The sequence below is a fragment of the Oncorhynchus keta genome, unplaced genomic scaffold, assembly GCF_023373465.1.
Source record: "Oncorhynchus keta strain PuntledgeMale-10-30-2019 unplaced genomic scaffold, Oket_V2 Un_contig_14234_pilon_pilon, whole genome shotgun sequence".
In the NCBI taxonomy this organism is placed as follows: domain Eukaryota; kingdom Metazoa; phylum Chordata; class Actinopteri; order Salmoniformes; family Salmonidae; genus Oncorhynchus; species Oncorhynchus keta.
Window position 1 is genome coordinate 15,001 of NW_026278620.1, and position 15,597 is coordinate 30,597.

The 15,597-nt window shown below is 42.3% G+C and overlaps 1 pseudogene; it reads right to left on the reverse strand.

Moving 5' to 3' along the window:
* LOC127918443 (sodium-dependent neutral amino acid transporter B(0)AT2-like) overlaps positions 1-15,597 on the reverse strand; it is a 51,371-nt pseudogene that overhangs the window by 8,175 nt on the left and 27,599 nt on the right.

A 15,597-nucleotide genomic window follows, 5' to 3' on the forward strand; every position in this document is an offset into this window, starting at 1 on the left:
AATGGAACACGTTCACCCTCTGAATGGAACACGTTCACCCTCTGAATGGAACATGTTCACCCTCTGAATGGAACACGTTCACCCTCTGAATGGAACACGTTCACCCTCTGAATGGAACACGTTCACCCTCTGAATGGAACACATTCACCCTCTGAATGGAACACGTTCACCCTCTGAATGGAACACATTCACCCTCTGAATGGAACACATTCACCCTCTGAATGGAACACGTTCACCCTCTGAATGGAACACGTTCACCCTCTGAATGGAACACATTCACCCTCTGAATGGAACACGTTCACCCTCTGAATGGAACACGTTCACCCTCTGAATGGAACACGTTCACCCTCTGAATGGAACACGTTCACCCTCTGAATGGAACACGTTCACCCTCTGAATGGAACACGTTCACCCTCTGAATGGAACACATTCACCCTCTGAATGGAACACATTCACCCTCTGAATGGAACACGTTCACCCTCTGAATGGAACACGTTCACCCTCTGAATGGAACACGTTCACCCTCTGAATGGAACACGTTCACCCTCTGAATGGAACACGTTCACCCTCTGAAGTGGAACAGAACTCACCCTCTGAATGGAACAGTTCACCCTCTGAATGGAACACATCCACCCTTTGAATGGAACACATTCACCCTCTGAATGGTGTGTTCAAGAACTGAAACCCTGCTGGATTTTTCACGCTCAACAAATCTGTATAAAGAATGGTCCACCACCTGAAAGGACATGCAGCCAATTTGAATGGAACACATTCACCCTCTGAATGGAACACGTTCACCCTCTGAATGGAACACGTTCACCCTCTGAATGGAACACTTCACCCTCTGTCATGTATAGAGCAGGTATTGTTTTGTACACTCAGTGTATATCTTAAATGGCTGCGTTTTGATGAATTTGATTTTATATTCTTGAAGCACAATTCAAAAACCCTATGGGACATGAGCCAGAAAGTAGGCAGGATCGTATCCGTATTACGGAGGGACATCGCAATGTGACGTAGAAAAGAAAACATGAATAAGTCCAAAGAAAGGAGTACTGTACATCACTGGTATTATACTATTACACTGGTATTATACTATTACACTGGTATTATACTATTACACTGGTATTATACTATTACATTGGTATTATACTATTACATTGGTATTATACTATTACACTGGTATTATACTATTACACTGGTATTATACTATTACACTGGTATTATACTATTACACTGGTATTATACTATTACACTGGTATTATACTATTACATTGGTATTATACTATTACACTGGTATTATACACTATACTATTACACTGGTATTATACTATAACACTGGTATTATACTATTACACTGGTATTATACTATTACACTGGTATTATACTATTACATTGGTATTATACTATTACACTGGTATTATACTATTACATTGGTATTATACTATTACACTGGTATTATACTATTACACTGGTATTACACTATTACACTGGTATTACACTATTACACTGGTATTATACTATTACACTGGTATTATACTATTACACTGGTATTATACTATTACATTGGTATTATACTATTACACTGGTATTATACTATTACATTGGTATTATACTATTACACTGGTATTATACTATTACACTGGTATTATACTATTACACTGGTATTATACTATTACACTGGTATTATACTATTACACTGGTATTATACTATTACACTGGTATTATACTATTACACTGGTATTATACTATTACACTGGTATTATACTATTACATTGGTATTATACTATTACACTGGTATTATACTATTACACTGGTATTATACTATTACACTGGTATTATACTATTACACTGGTATACTATAACACTGGTATTATACTATAACACTGGTATTATACTATTACACTGGTATTATACTATTACACTGGTATTATACTATTACATTGGTATTATACTATTACACTGGTATTATACTATTACATTGGTATTATACTATTACACTGGTATTATACTATTACACTGGTATTATAACCTGGTATTATACTATTACATCTATTACACTGGTATTATACTATTACACTGGTATTATACTATTACACTGGTATTACACTATTACACTGGTATTATACTAAACATTGGTATTATACTATTACATTGGTATTATACTATTACACTGGTATTATACTATTACACTGGTATTATACTATTACACTGGTATTATACTATTACACTGGTATTATACTATTACACTGGTATTATACTATTACACTGGTATTAACTATTACACTGGTATTATACTATTACACTGGTATTTATACTATTACCATATTATGACAAAGAACACTGGTATTATACTATGAACCATATTATACAAAGAACACAGTATTTAGTGACTACTTACATAATGACAAAGTATTATACTATTACATTGGTATTTAGTAAACCTGTTTGAACCATAATGACAAAGAACACAGCTATTTAGTGTCTCAAAGAACCACGATGACAAAGAACACAACATTTCACAAAGTGACCTACTGAAACATAATGACAAAGAACCAGGAACAGCTGACTCACTGAACCATAATGACAAAGAACACAGCTATTTAGTGACTCACTGAACCATAATGACAAAGAACACAGCTATTTAGTGACCACTGAACCATAATGACAAAGAACACAGCTATTTAGTGACCTACTGAACCATAATGACAAAGAACACAGCTATTTAGTGACCTACTGAACCATAATGACAAAGAACACAGCTATTTAGTGACTCACTGAACCATAATGACAAAGAACACAGCTATTTAGTGACCTACTGAACCATAATGACAAAGAACACAGCTATTTAGTGACCTACTGAACCATAATGACAAAGAACACAGCTATTTAGTGACACACAGAACCATAATGACAAAGAACACAGCTATTTAGTGACCTACTGAACCATAATGACAAAGAACACAGCTATTTAGTGACTCACTGAACCATAATGACAAAGAACACAGCTATTTAGTGACTCACTGAACCATAATGACAAAGAACACAGCTATTTAGTGACTCACTGAACCATAATGACAAAGAACACAGCTATTTAGTGACTCACTGAACCATAATGACAAAGAACACAGCTATTTAGTGACTCACTGAAGCATAATGACAAAGAACACAGCTATTTAGTGACTCACTGAACCATAATGACAAAGAACACAGCTATTTAGTGACTCACTGAACCATAATGACAAAGAACACAGCTATTTAGTGACTCACTGAACCATAATGACAAAGAACACAGCTATTTAGTGACCTACTGAACCATAACGACAAAGAACACAGCTATTTAGTGACCTACTGAACCATAATGACAAAGAACACAGCTATTTAGTGACTCACTGAATCATAATGACAAAGAACACAGCTATTTAGTGACCTACTGAACCATAATGACAAAGAACACAGCTATTTAGTGACCTACTGAACCATAATGACAAAGAACACAGCTATTTAGTGACCTACTGAACCATAATGACAAAGAACACAGCTATTTAGTGACTCACTGAACCATAATGACAAAGAACACAGCTATTTAGTGACCTACTGAACCATAATGACAAAGAACAAAGCTATTTAGTGACCTACTGAACCATAATGACAAAGAACACAGCTATTTAGTGACCTACTGAACCATAATGACAAAGAACACAGCTATTTAGTGACCTACTGAACCATAATGACAAAGAACACAGCTATTTAGTGACCTACTGAACCACAATGACAAAGAACACAGCTATTTAGTGACACACTGAACCATAATGACAAAGAACACAGCTATTTAGTGACTAAATGTTTCAAAGACAGACAAAGAGCACAACTACAAACTAAAACTTGTTATAATTGTTGGTGTTTCAGTTTGTCGTTGTGCTCTTTGTCTGTCTTTGAAACATTTAGTTGAGTGTGTGTGCGCACGTGTGTGTACGTGGGGGCATTTGTGTATTGAGTCATTGGTGTGTGTGAACATGTCTGTATTACCAGTGAGCATGGTCCGGTGGCGTCCCAGCAGGCTGAAGTTGTCCATGAGGGGGGTGAGGATCCCCTGCATGGTGCCAAACATGGTGCTCATGCCCAGGTTGAGCAGCATGAGGAAGAAGAGCGTGGACCAGAAGGGGCTGGCAGGGAACTGAGCCATGGCCTCTGTGAAGGCAATGAACGCCAGGCCCGTCCCTTCCACACCCTGGGGGTTAGAGAGAGAGGGACAAGAGGGACAAACACTTTCATTTACGTGGAGTATGATGATATTTGCAACCTGTATTCTATGTGGAGTATGATGATATTTGTAACCTGTATTCTATGTGGAGTATGTTGATATTTGTAACCTGTATTCTATGTGGAGTATGTTGATATTTGTAACTTGTATTCTATGTGGAGTATGTTGATATTTGTAATTTGTATTCTATGTGGAGTATGTTGATATTTGTAACCTGTATTCTATGTGGAGTATGTTGATATTTGTAACTTGTATTCTATGTGGAGTATGTTGATATTTGTAACCTGTATTTGTATTGATATGTGTATTCTATGTGGAGTATGTTGATATTTGTAATTTGTATTCTATGTGGAGTATGTTGATATTTGTTATTTGTATTCTATGTGGAGTATGTTGATATTTGTAACTTGTATTCTATGTGGAGTATGTTGATATTTGTAATCTGTATTATATGTGGAGTATGTTGATATTTGTAACTTGTATTCTATGTGGAGTATGTTGATATTTGTAAACTGTATTATATGTGGAGTATGTTGATATTTGTAACTTGTATTCTATGTGGAGTATGTTGATATTTGTAACCTGTATTCTATTTTTTTATTTATTTTATTTATTTCACCTTCATTTAACCAGGTAGGCAAGTTGAGAACAAGTTCTCATTTACAATTGCGACCTGGCCAAGATAAAGCAAAGCAGTTCGACAGATACAACGACACAGAATTACACATGGAGTAAAACAAACATACAGTCAATAATACAGTATAAACAAGTCTATATACAATGTGAGCAAATGAGGTGAGAAGGGAGGTAAAGGCAAAAAGGCCATGGTTGCAAAGTAAATACAATATAGCAAGTAAAACACTGGAATGGTAGTTTTGCAATGGAAGAATGTGCAAAGTAGAAATAAAAATAATGGGGTGCAAAGGAGCAAAATAAATAAATAAATTAAATACAGTTGGGAAAGAGGTAGTTGTTTGGGCTAAATTATAGGTGGGCTATGTACAGGTGCAGTAATCTGTAAGATGCTCTGACAGTTGGTGCTTAAAGCTAGTGAGGGAGATAAGTGTTTCCAGTTTCAGAGATTTTTGTAGTTCGTTCCAGTCATTGGCAGCAGAGAACTGGAAGGAGAGGCGGCCAAAGAAAGAATTGGTTTTGGGGGTGAGTAGAGAGATATACCTGCTGGTGCGTGTGCTACAGGTGGGAGATGCTATGGTGACCAGCGAGCTGAGATAAGGGGGGACGAGTATGAAGCGAGGGCCAGCCAACGAGAGTGTACAGGTCGCAATGGTGGGTAGTATATGGGGCTTTGGTGACAAAACGGATTGCACTGTGATAGACTGCATCCAATTTGTTGAGTAGAGTATTGGAGGCTATTTTGTAAATGACATCGCCAAAGTCGAGGATTGGTAGGATGGTCAGTTTTACAAGGGTATGTTTGGCAGCATGAGTGAAGGATGCTTTGTTGCGAAATAGGAAGCCAATTCTATATTTAACTTTGGATTGGAGATGTTTGATATGGGTCTGGAAGGAAAGTTTACAGTCTAACCAGACACCTAAGTATTTGTAGTTGTCCACGTATTCTAAGTCAGAGCCGTCCAGAGTAGTGATGTTGGACAGGCGGGTAGGTGCAGGTAGCGATCGGTTGAAGAGCATGCATTTAGTTTTACTTGTATTTAAGAGCAATTGGAGGCCACGGAAGGAGAGTTGTATGGCATTGAAGCTTGCCTGGAGGGTTGTTAACACAGTGTCCAAAGAAGGGCCGGAAGTATACAGAATGGTGTCGTCTGCGTAGAGGTGGATCAGAGACTCACCAGCAGCAAGAGCGACCTCATTGATGTATACAGAGAAGAGAGTCGGTCCAAGAATTGAACCCTGTGGCACCCCCATAGAGACTGCCAGAGGTCCGGACAGCAGACCCTCCGATTTGACACACTGAACTCTATCAGAGAAGTAGTTGGTGAACCAGGCGAGGCAATCATTTGAGAAACCAAGGCTGTCGAGTCTGCCGATGAGGATGTGGTGATTAACAGAGTCGAAAGCCTTGGCCAGATCAATGAATACGGCTGCACAGTAATGTTTCTTATCGATGGCGGTTAAGATATCGTTTAGGACCTTGAGCGTGGCTGAGGTGCACCCATGACCGGCTCTGAAACCAGATTGCATAGCAGAGAAGGTATGGTGAGATTCGAAATGGTCGGTAATCTGTTTGTTGACTTGGCTTTCGAAGACCATAGAAAGGCATGGTAGGATAGATATTGGTCTGGAGCAGTTTGGGTCAAGAGTGTCCCCCCCTTTGAAGAGGGGGATGACCGCAGCTGCTTTCCAATCTTTGGGAATCTCAGACGACACGAAAGAGAGGTTGAACAGGCTAGTAATAGGGGTGGCAACAATTTCGGCAGATCATTTTAGAAAGAAAGGGTCCAGATTGTCTAGCCCGGCTGATTTGTAGGGGTCCAGATTTTTCAGCTCTTTCAGAACATCAGCTGAATGGATTTGGGAGAAGGAGAAATGGGGAAGGCTTGGGCGAGTTGCTTTTGGGGGTGCAGTGCTGTTGACCGGGGTAGGAGTAGCCAGGTGGAAAGCATGGCCAGCCGTAGAAAAATGCTTATTGAAATTCTCAATTATGGTGGATTTATCAGTGGTGACAGTGTTTCCTATCTTCAGTGCAGTGGGCAGCTGGGAGGAAGTGTTCTTATTCTCCATGGACTTTACAGTGTCCCAGAACTTTTTTGAGTTGCAGGAAGCAAATTTCTGCTTGAAAAAGCTAGCCTTGGCTTTTCTAACTACCTAGGTATAATGGTTTCTAGCTGCCCTGAACAGCTGCATATCACGGGGGCTGTTCGATGCTAATGCAGAACGCCATAGGATGTTTTTGTGTTGGTTAAGGGCAGTCAGGTCTGGGGAGAACCAAGGGCTATATCTGTTCCTGGTTCTAAATTTGGTGGTCCTTCTGTAGCTCAGTTGGTAGAGCATGGCGCTTGTAACGCCAGGGTAGTGGGTTCGATCCCCGGGACCACCCATACGTAGAATGTATGTACACATGACTGTAAGTCGCTTTGGATAAAAGCGTCTGCTAAATGGCATATATTATTATTATTATATTATAAATTTCTTGAATGGGGCATGTTTATTTAAGATGGTTAGGAAGGCATTTAAAAAAAATATCCAGGCATCCTCTACTGACGGGATGAGATCAATATCCTTCCAGGATACCCCGGCCAGGTCGATTAGAAAGGCCTGCTCGCTGAAGTGTTTCAGGGAGCGTTTTACAGTGATGAGTGGAGGTCGTTTGACCGCTGACCCATTACGGATGCAGGCAATGAGGCAGTGATCGCTGAGATCTTGGTTGAAGACAGCAGAGGTGTATTAAGAGGGGAAGTTGGTTAGGATGATATCTATGAGGGTGCCCGTGTTTAAGGCTTTGGGGGGGTACCTGGTAGGTTCATTGATAATTTGTGTGAGATTGAGGGCATCAAGTTTAGATTGTAGGATGGCTGGGGTGTTAAGCATGTTCCAGTTTAGGTTGCCTAGCAGCACGAGCTCTGAAGATAGATGGGGGGCAATCAGTTCACATATGGTGTCCAGAGCACAGCTGGGGGCAGAGGGTGGTCTATAGCAGGCGGCAACGGTGAGAGACCTGTTTTTAGAGAGGTGGATTTTTAAAAGTAGAAGTTCAAATTGTTTGGGTACAGACCTGGATAGTAGGACAGATCTCTGCAGGCTATCTGTGCAGTAGATTGCAACACCACCCCCTTTGGCAGTTCTATCTTGTCTGAAAATGTTGTAGTTTGGAATTAAAATTTCTGAATTTTTGGTGGTCTTCCTAAGCCAGGATTCAGACACAGCTAGAACATCCGGGTTGGCAGAGTGTGCTAAAGCAGTGAATAGAACAAACTTAGGGAGGAGGCTTCTAATGTTAACATGCATGAAACCAAGGCTATTACGGTTACAGAAGTCATCAAAAGAGAGCGCCTGGGGGATAGGAGTGGAGCTAGGCACTGCAGGGCCAGGATTCACCTCTACATCGCCAGAGAAACATAGGAGGAGAAGAATAAGGGTGCGGCTAAAAGCAATAAGAATTGGTCGTCTAGAACGTCTGGAACAGAGAGTAAAAGGAGGTTTCTGGGGGCGATAAAATAGCATCAAGGTATAATGTACAGACAAAGGTATGGTAGGATGTGAATACAGTGGAGGTAAACCTAGGTATTGAGTGATGAAGAGAGAGATATTGTCTCTAGAAACATCATTGAAACCAAGAGATGTCATTGCATGTGTGGGTGGTGGAACTAATAAGTTGGATAAGGTATAGTGAGCAGGACTAGAGGCTCTACAGTGAAATAAGCCAATAAACACTAACCAGAACAGCAATGGACAAGACATATTGACATTAAGGAGAGGCATTCTATGTGGAATATGATGAATATGATGATATTTGTAACTTGTATTCTATGTGGAATATGATGATATTTGTAAACTGTATTCTATGTGGAATATGATGATATTTGTAACCTGTATTCTACGTGGATTATGTTGATATTTGTGAACTGTATTCTATGTGGAATATGATGATATTTGCAACGTGCCTTTCTCAATACCGTATTGAAATTAAGAGGGTTTGAGCGACATATGGGTTAGAGAGGGGTTAGATATGGATTAGGGAATTTGTTAGACATGGGTTAGAGAGGGGTTAGATATGGGTTAGAGAGGGGTAGGATATGGGTTAGATATGGGTTAGAGAGGGGTTAGAGATGGGTTAGAGATGGGTTAGAGAGGGGGGTTAAAAATGGAATAGAGAAAGGGAGAGAACGAGGGAGGGAGGAAGGGAGGGGGAGAGAACATGGGAGGGAGGGAGAGAACGGGGGGAACGAGGGAGGGAACAAAGGAGAGAATGAGGGAGGGAGAGAACATGGGAGGGAGGCAGAGAACGAGGGAGTGAGAGAACACGGGAGGTAGGGAGAGAACGAGGGAGGGAGGAGAGAACATGGGAGGGAGGGAGAGAACAGGGGGAACGAGGGAGGGAGAGAACACAGGAGGTAGGGAGAGAACGAGGGAGGGAGATAACGAGGGAGGGAGGGAGGGAGGGAGAGAACGAGGGAGGTAGGGAGAGAACGAGGGAGGTAGGGAGAGAACGAGGGAGGTAGGGAGAGAACACGGGAGGGAGGGAGAGGATGAGTGAGGGGAGGCAAGGTGTTAACAGGAGGTTGTAAGGGGTAAAGAAAGAGAGGGAATACAAGGTAGGGAAACAGTTAGAGCCAGGTAAAGACAGTTAGAGCCAGGTAAAGACAGTTAGAGCCAGGTAAAGACAGTTAGAGCCAGGTAAAGACAGCTCCTTATAAATAACTTTGTGCCTACATTACAAAGGACTCCTTTCTCCATTATTTCTGAAAATAGGATTTGAACCACAAGCCCCCTAAAACCTAATCTAACCCTCACCTTGCTCATCTCCTCATCCAGGTCACAGTCGGTGATGTTTGTCCCCACCTGGGAGCCGTAGTGATGGTACCACTCTCTGTAGTCAGGTATGGTGACGGAGGCAGGATCAGACATGTTGAACCACGGCCACCAGTGATGGTTGCTTCCATGTGTGGCCATGTCGTTTAACAGGCCCAGATTTCTGAAGGATGGGAGGTGACGTAGTCCGAGCTTAGAATTATAAGGTTCCTTCTGTAAAAAGTTGATTCTGAGGTAATTGGCTTTAAAGTTACCAACCCTTATTGTTTTGAATGGTGTGAGCAATTTCTATCTCATATCCTTATTCACTTAACAACATGAATTGGGGGGTATTTAGAGTACTATATAGGTAGAGAACATTGAACAGAACAAGAAAATGTCAAAATTGCAGATAGAACATTTACATTTAAGTCATTTAGCAGACGCTCTTATCCAGAGCGACTTACAAATTGGTGCATACACCTTATGACAACCAGTGGAACAGCCACTTGCATCTAAATCTTGTTGGGGGAGAAGGGGGGTGAGAAGGATTACTTACCCTTACTTACCCTATCCTAGGTATTCCTGAACATGAACATGATAATTCCAAGCTCTCAATATCGAAATTCCCTTCAGGTACATCGCTAATACTTTATTTGAAGGTATGCTTACACTCTGAGAAAAAAAGGTTCCGAAAAGGTTAGTCAGATGGACCCATAGGAGGACCATTATGGTTCCAGGTAGAACACTTTTTGGTTCCATGTAGAAACTGGAACCAAAAGGGTTCTACCTGCATCCAACAATAGTTCTTCAAAGGGTTCTCCTATGTGGACAGTTGAAGAACCCTTTAAGGTTCTAGATAGCACCTTTCTTTCTAAGAGTGTACATATAGACATGTCTTGGATGTGTTTCCATAATATTGACATGCTTTATAAAGGGATAGTTCATTCGAAGTAACAAAATGACATTTCTCACTCACTCACTCACTCACTCACTCACTCACTCACTCACTCACTCACTCACTCACTCACTCACTCACTCACTCACTCACTCACTCACTCACTGTTAAAGGAATTTTTATCAATGATGACTAATTATGTATACATTTCAATCAGGACTGACTAATCAGAATACTATTATGTTACTGTATATGTATGAATATTCTTTTTAATCTTATTACTGAATATAATGTGTGCAAATATAATCAAGAATTAGAACAATGACTGTCTGCACCATGGTAGAAATTAATGAACTCATAGCCAGACTGGCTAGAAGGCTTATCAACACCATCTGTCCTAAGCTCAGTCATATATCATCTTAATAGGGAAGACGATGTGAGAAACATACAGCCTTTGTATTAGAGCGGAGATGGCACGGGTGGGTACTGAAACTAATGACGTCATTTTCAGTTTATAACCTGTGGTAAAATGTGTAAGGAGCAGTACTCTCGTGAATAAAGGCTGTGGTTTGACTTTAAGAGTGGGTTCTGTCCATTTTTATACTAATAAGGGTCATACATATCCTTATGAATTGACAGCGTGTTTAATTTTAATTGGGTGTTAAAACATAGAGGAATTCCTACAACACTCACTCACTCACTCACTCACTCACTCACTCACTCACTCACTCACTCACAAACACACACCCACAATCCCCCCCTTGACTCCACACTTACTGGGTGATGCAGTTCAGGACAATGTTCTTGGCCCTGAAGCCCAGCACTACGAACACCACCAGTGATGCGAGCACTGAGGTCATGAAGTTGATGCAAGAGACCATGAGCGCGTCACGGTGACAGTTGTTGTGGATGGGGTTGTAGGAAGAGTAGGCAATCACAGAGCCGTAGCCCAGGCCCAGGGCAAAGAACACCTGTGTGGCTGCCTGCCGCCACACCTGCACCTCAGCCCAAATTTCTATCTGAGACAGAGAGACAGAGAGAGAGAAAGAGACAAAAGAGAGAGAGAGACAAAAGAGAGAGAGAGAGAGAGAGAGAGAGAGAGAGAGAGAGAGAGAGAGAGAGAGAGTGACAGCATAAGACTAAATTCTATTCTATTTATATTCTGTCAATTCAGGAAGTGAATAGAAATTCTTGTTTTTTTTTATTCTTGTTTTTAAGCATCTTTGTACATCTTTGAGACTCTACTTGTAATTAAAAGTGCAAAATCAATGAAATATATCATAGTTATATTAGTACTTACTTTAGGGTAGAACATGTAGGCGATTCCCTCCATGGCTCCATCCAGCATCAAGCCTCTGACGAGGAAGATGAACAGCACAGCATAGGGGAAGACTGAGGAGAAATACATCACCTAAGGAGAATTACAATCCAATTAGGAACCATCACTTCTTTTAATGGAGATTGTAAAATATGTCTATGGATTTAGCAGAGGTTGCATTTCTCCAGCCCCGTTCCTCAGCTGTATACCAGGACAGGTGGTGGGGTTGCCGTTTTGTTGTTTTTCTAATTTCAGAATGTATCTTTAACTTTACCTATAGGTAGATATAGGGCTGGGTTCATGGACACAGACTAAGTACCATAAGATATTGGATTAAATCAATATTTATCAAAAGACACTCCTCTGGGAATCCTTCAACATTTTCCATGTACCAGAACCCATCACTACACTGGTAAAGGCCTATTTCCAAGACCTGCAATTGTGTTTCACAACACCTGACTTCACAACAACATGGCAGCGCTTGGAAGTAGGCATAATGGCAGGCTGTACAATTTCACCTCTGGCCTTCACTATGGCCATGGAAGTCATCATCAGGGCATCGAGATGGGTGGTCGGCGGTGAGAGAACTAAAGAAGGGATCCGTCTCCCACCTAGCCGAGCATACATGGATGACATGACTACACTGACCACCACTGCAGCATGCACCAGACGGCTACTTGCAAAACTGCAGGATAACATCAAGTGGGCCCGGATGAAAATCAAGCCAAGCAAATCTCGAAGCATCTCCATAGTCAAGGGACAGCTTAAAGATGTGAGGTTCTGCATTGGAAATGACCCGATACCAACGGTGTCTGAGCAACCCATCAAGAGCCTGGGTAGATGGTACAACGAAAGCCTCCGGGATAAAGATCAAGTGCAGCAAGGAAGGCAGGACATCGCCGACGGTCTTGAGAACATCAACAAGACCCTACTGCCCTCAAGCTTTGGTGAGTTTGACTTCTCCCCGGGTAATGTGGCCACTCACCGTCTATGAGGTCCCAATAACAACAGTGGAGAAGATGGAGCGAACCATTACCTCATATGTGAAGAAATGGCTGGGTGTCCCACGATGCCTGAGTAACATCGGCCTCTATGGCAAAGGTGTCCTTGAACTACCTCTTACAAGTCTAACGGAGGAGTACAAGTGCTCTAAAGTAAGACTTCAGATGACATTGAAGGACTCCAAAGACCAGACCATTAGCAAGGCTGCACCTCCCCTACAAACTGGACGGAAATGGACATCATCCAAGGGAAGCAACATCAGCCCTGAGACACCACAACATTGTGTGGAATATCCAGCATGGAAGAGGAGGCTTTGGCCTGGCAGCAAGCAAACCAACGTTCCATAAGACAACAACATCTGAACGCAGGAAGCTGGTGGTCGAGGAGGACAGACAGGAGGAGACTGCAAGAAGTGCAAAGGCTGTCTCTCTTGCTAAACAAGGGCAATGGACGAGGTGGGAAGGCCTGGAGAGGAGAAAGATCAACTGGAGTGAGCTTTGGCAAATGGAGGCAAGCAACATCAGCTTCATCATAAGAGCTGTTTATGATGTGCTTCCATCACCAAAAAATCTACATCAATGGTATGGCGAGGACTCGACCTGCCCCCTCTGCCCAGCTCCAGCGACTCTCAGGCATATAATGACAGGTTGCAAGACCAGCCTCTCACAAGGCCGCTACACCTGGAGGCACAATCAGGTCCTCAAGAGCCTGGCTGCAGCACTTGAGACCAAGAGGAGTGCAACCAATTCATTACCTCCAAAAACAAGCAATCCAGTCAAAACAACAACATTCATCCGGGAGGGACAGAAAAGGACCAAGTATCCTCCTACAAAGCCAGCAACTGGACACCTAGCCATGGCCCGGGACTGGAAGATGCTTGTCGATATTGGCCAGCAACTCATTTTTACACCTGAGATTGCTTCTACCAACCTTAGGCCAGACATGGTACTCTGGTCCCCTTCACGAAAGGCTGTGTACATCATAGAGCTCACAGTCCCGTGGGAAAACTCTGTTGAAGAGGCCTACGAGCGTAAGAAACTGCGTTACACAGAGTTGGCAGCAGACGCAACTCAGCGTGGCTGGAATGCAAAAGTCTGGCCAGTTGAAGTGGGATGCAGAGGATTTGTGGCTTCTTCCATCATCAGGTTGCTGAAAGAACTTGGAATCCATGGACAGGCTCTGCGGCAGACCGTCAGAGCAGTTTCTCAAGCAGCTGAAAGAGGCAGCCAGTGGATCTGGATCAAACGGAAGGACCCTTGCTGGGCTATAACAACATGACCCCCCACCCCCACCTGAGAACCCAATTCAGATCCCTCCAACTTGAGGAGGGCATATGAGGTATGCGGTCAGCTGTATGGCTGGCTCAGGGAAGAGGACGCCCCTGCCTTGCATAGTCCCATGGGACATCTTAATTGGGCATGGGACACAAGCTAAGGCTTGATCACCCTTTAGCTGGCCACCTTTGATGAGGGTGTTTAGTGATTAAAGGCGAAACACCCACTGATTCGAAGGCACACTACTGAGGATGTGTCCCAAAAATGGACATCTTACCCCAGTCTAAGAAATAATCCTCCCATGCCACTCTGTCAACACCACGGCAAATCTCATGCGAGTGCATTCCATCTATTGGCACAATGGACAGTTTTTAACATCTCGTCCCGTGTTTTATGATTCTACATTCTCTTTTAAAAACTATATATGAAAAAAAAAACATTTAACAAGACAAGGTCAACGAAGGAGGACATTAACATTAACATTAAACAATTTAAAAGTAACATTTGCCAAAAACAGAATTCAGCCACTTTCCTTCACAGCTAGCGTGTTAACTACTAGCCTACCATAATCATGGTTAGTGGTTGCCGGCGGCGACACTACTGAGGATCAAGGCAGGTGGTGACCCGTTATACTGTTTGTAACATGCTATATGTTGTGAAAAAGATGAACTGAGAGCGTCCTTACCTTGGCAGACGACTTGATGCCTTTGATCATGGCTAGACAGACGATGGCCCAGGCAGCCAGCAGACAGCCCGTCATGATGGGGTTAAACTCACCAGACTCATCGATGGAGTCTGTGATGTCTAGAGCCTTCCGGAACCAGAAGTATGAGGTTGGGGAGCTACCTAAGCATTCCTTTACTGACAGACAGAGAGAGCGAGAGACAGAGAGAGAAGGAGGGAGAGGAAGTGAGAGATAGAGAGGGGGAGTGAGAGAGAGTGAGTGAGAGAGAGAGATTTATAGTTTACATACACAAACCCTGCTCTTGGAGAATACAACGTGTCCATTACACATCTAAACACAAATAAGGAGAAGCATGACACACAACACACACACACACACACACACACACACACACACACACACACACACACACACACACACACACACACACACACACACACACACACACACACACACACACACACACACACACACACACACACACACACACACACACAGTCTTGTACAACTAACCTTGTGGGGAAAGTACTATACTACACACACACAGCTAGTGAATACCAGTGTTATTGGTGGTCATGTTGATGGGACACTGCACCCAGGGTAGAGGATACTGGAAGGAGTTGCCCATGTAGAAGAGACTCCATGCGATGATGACATTGTAGTAGAGAGCCACAAAGAAACACACCTGAGGAAGGAAGACAGGGTTAATACAGTATTTAACATGCT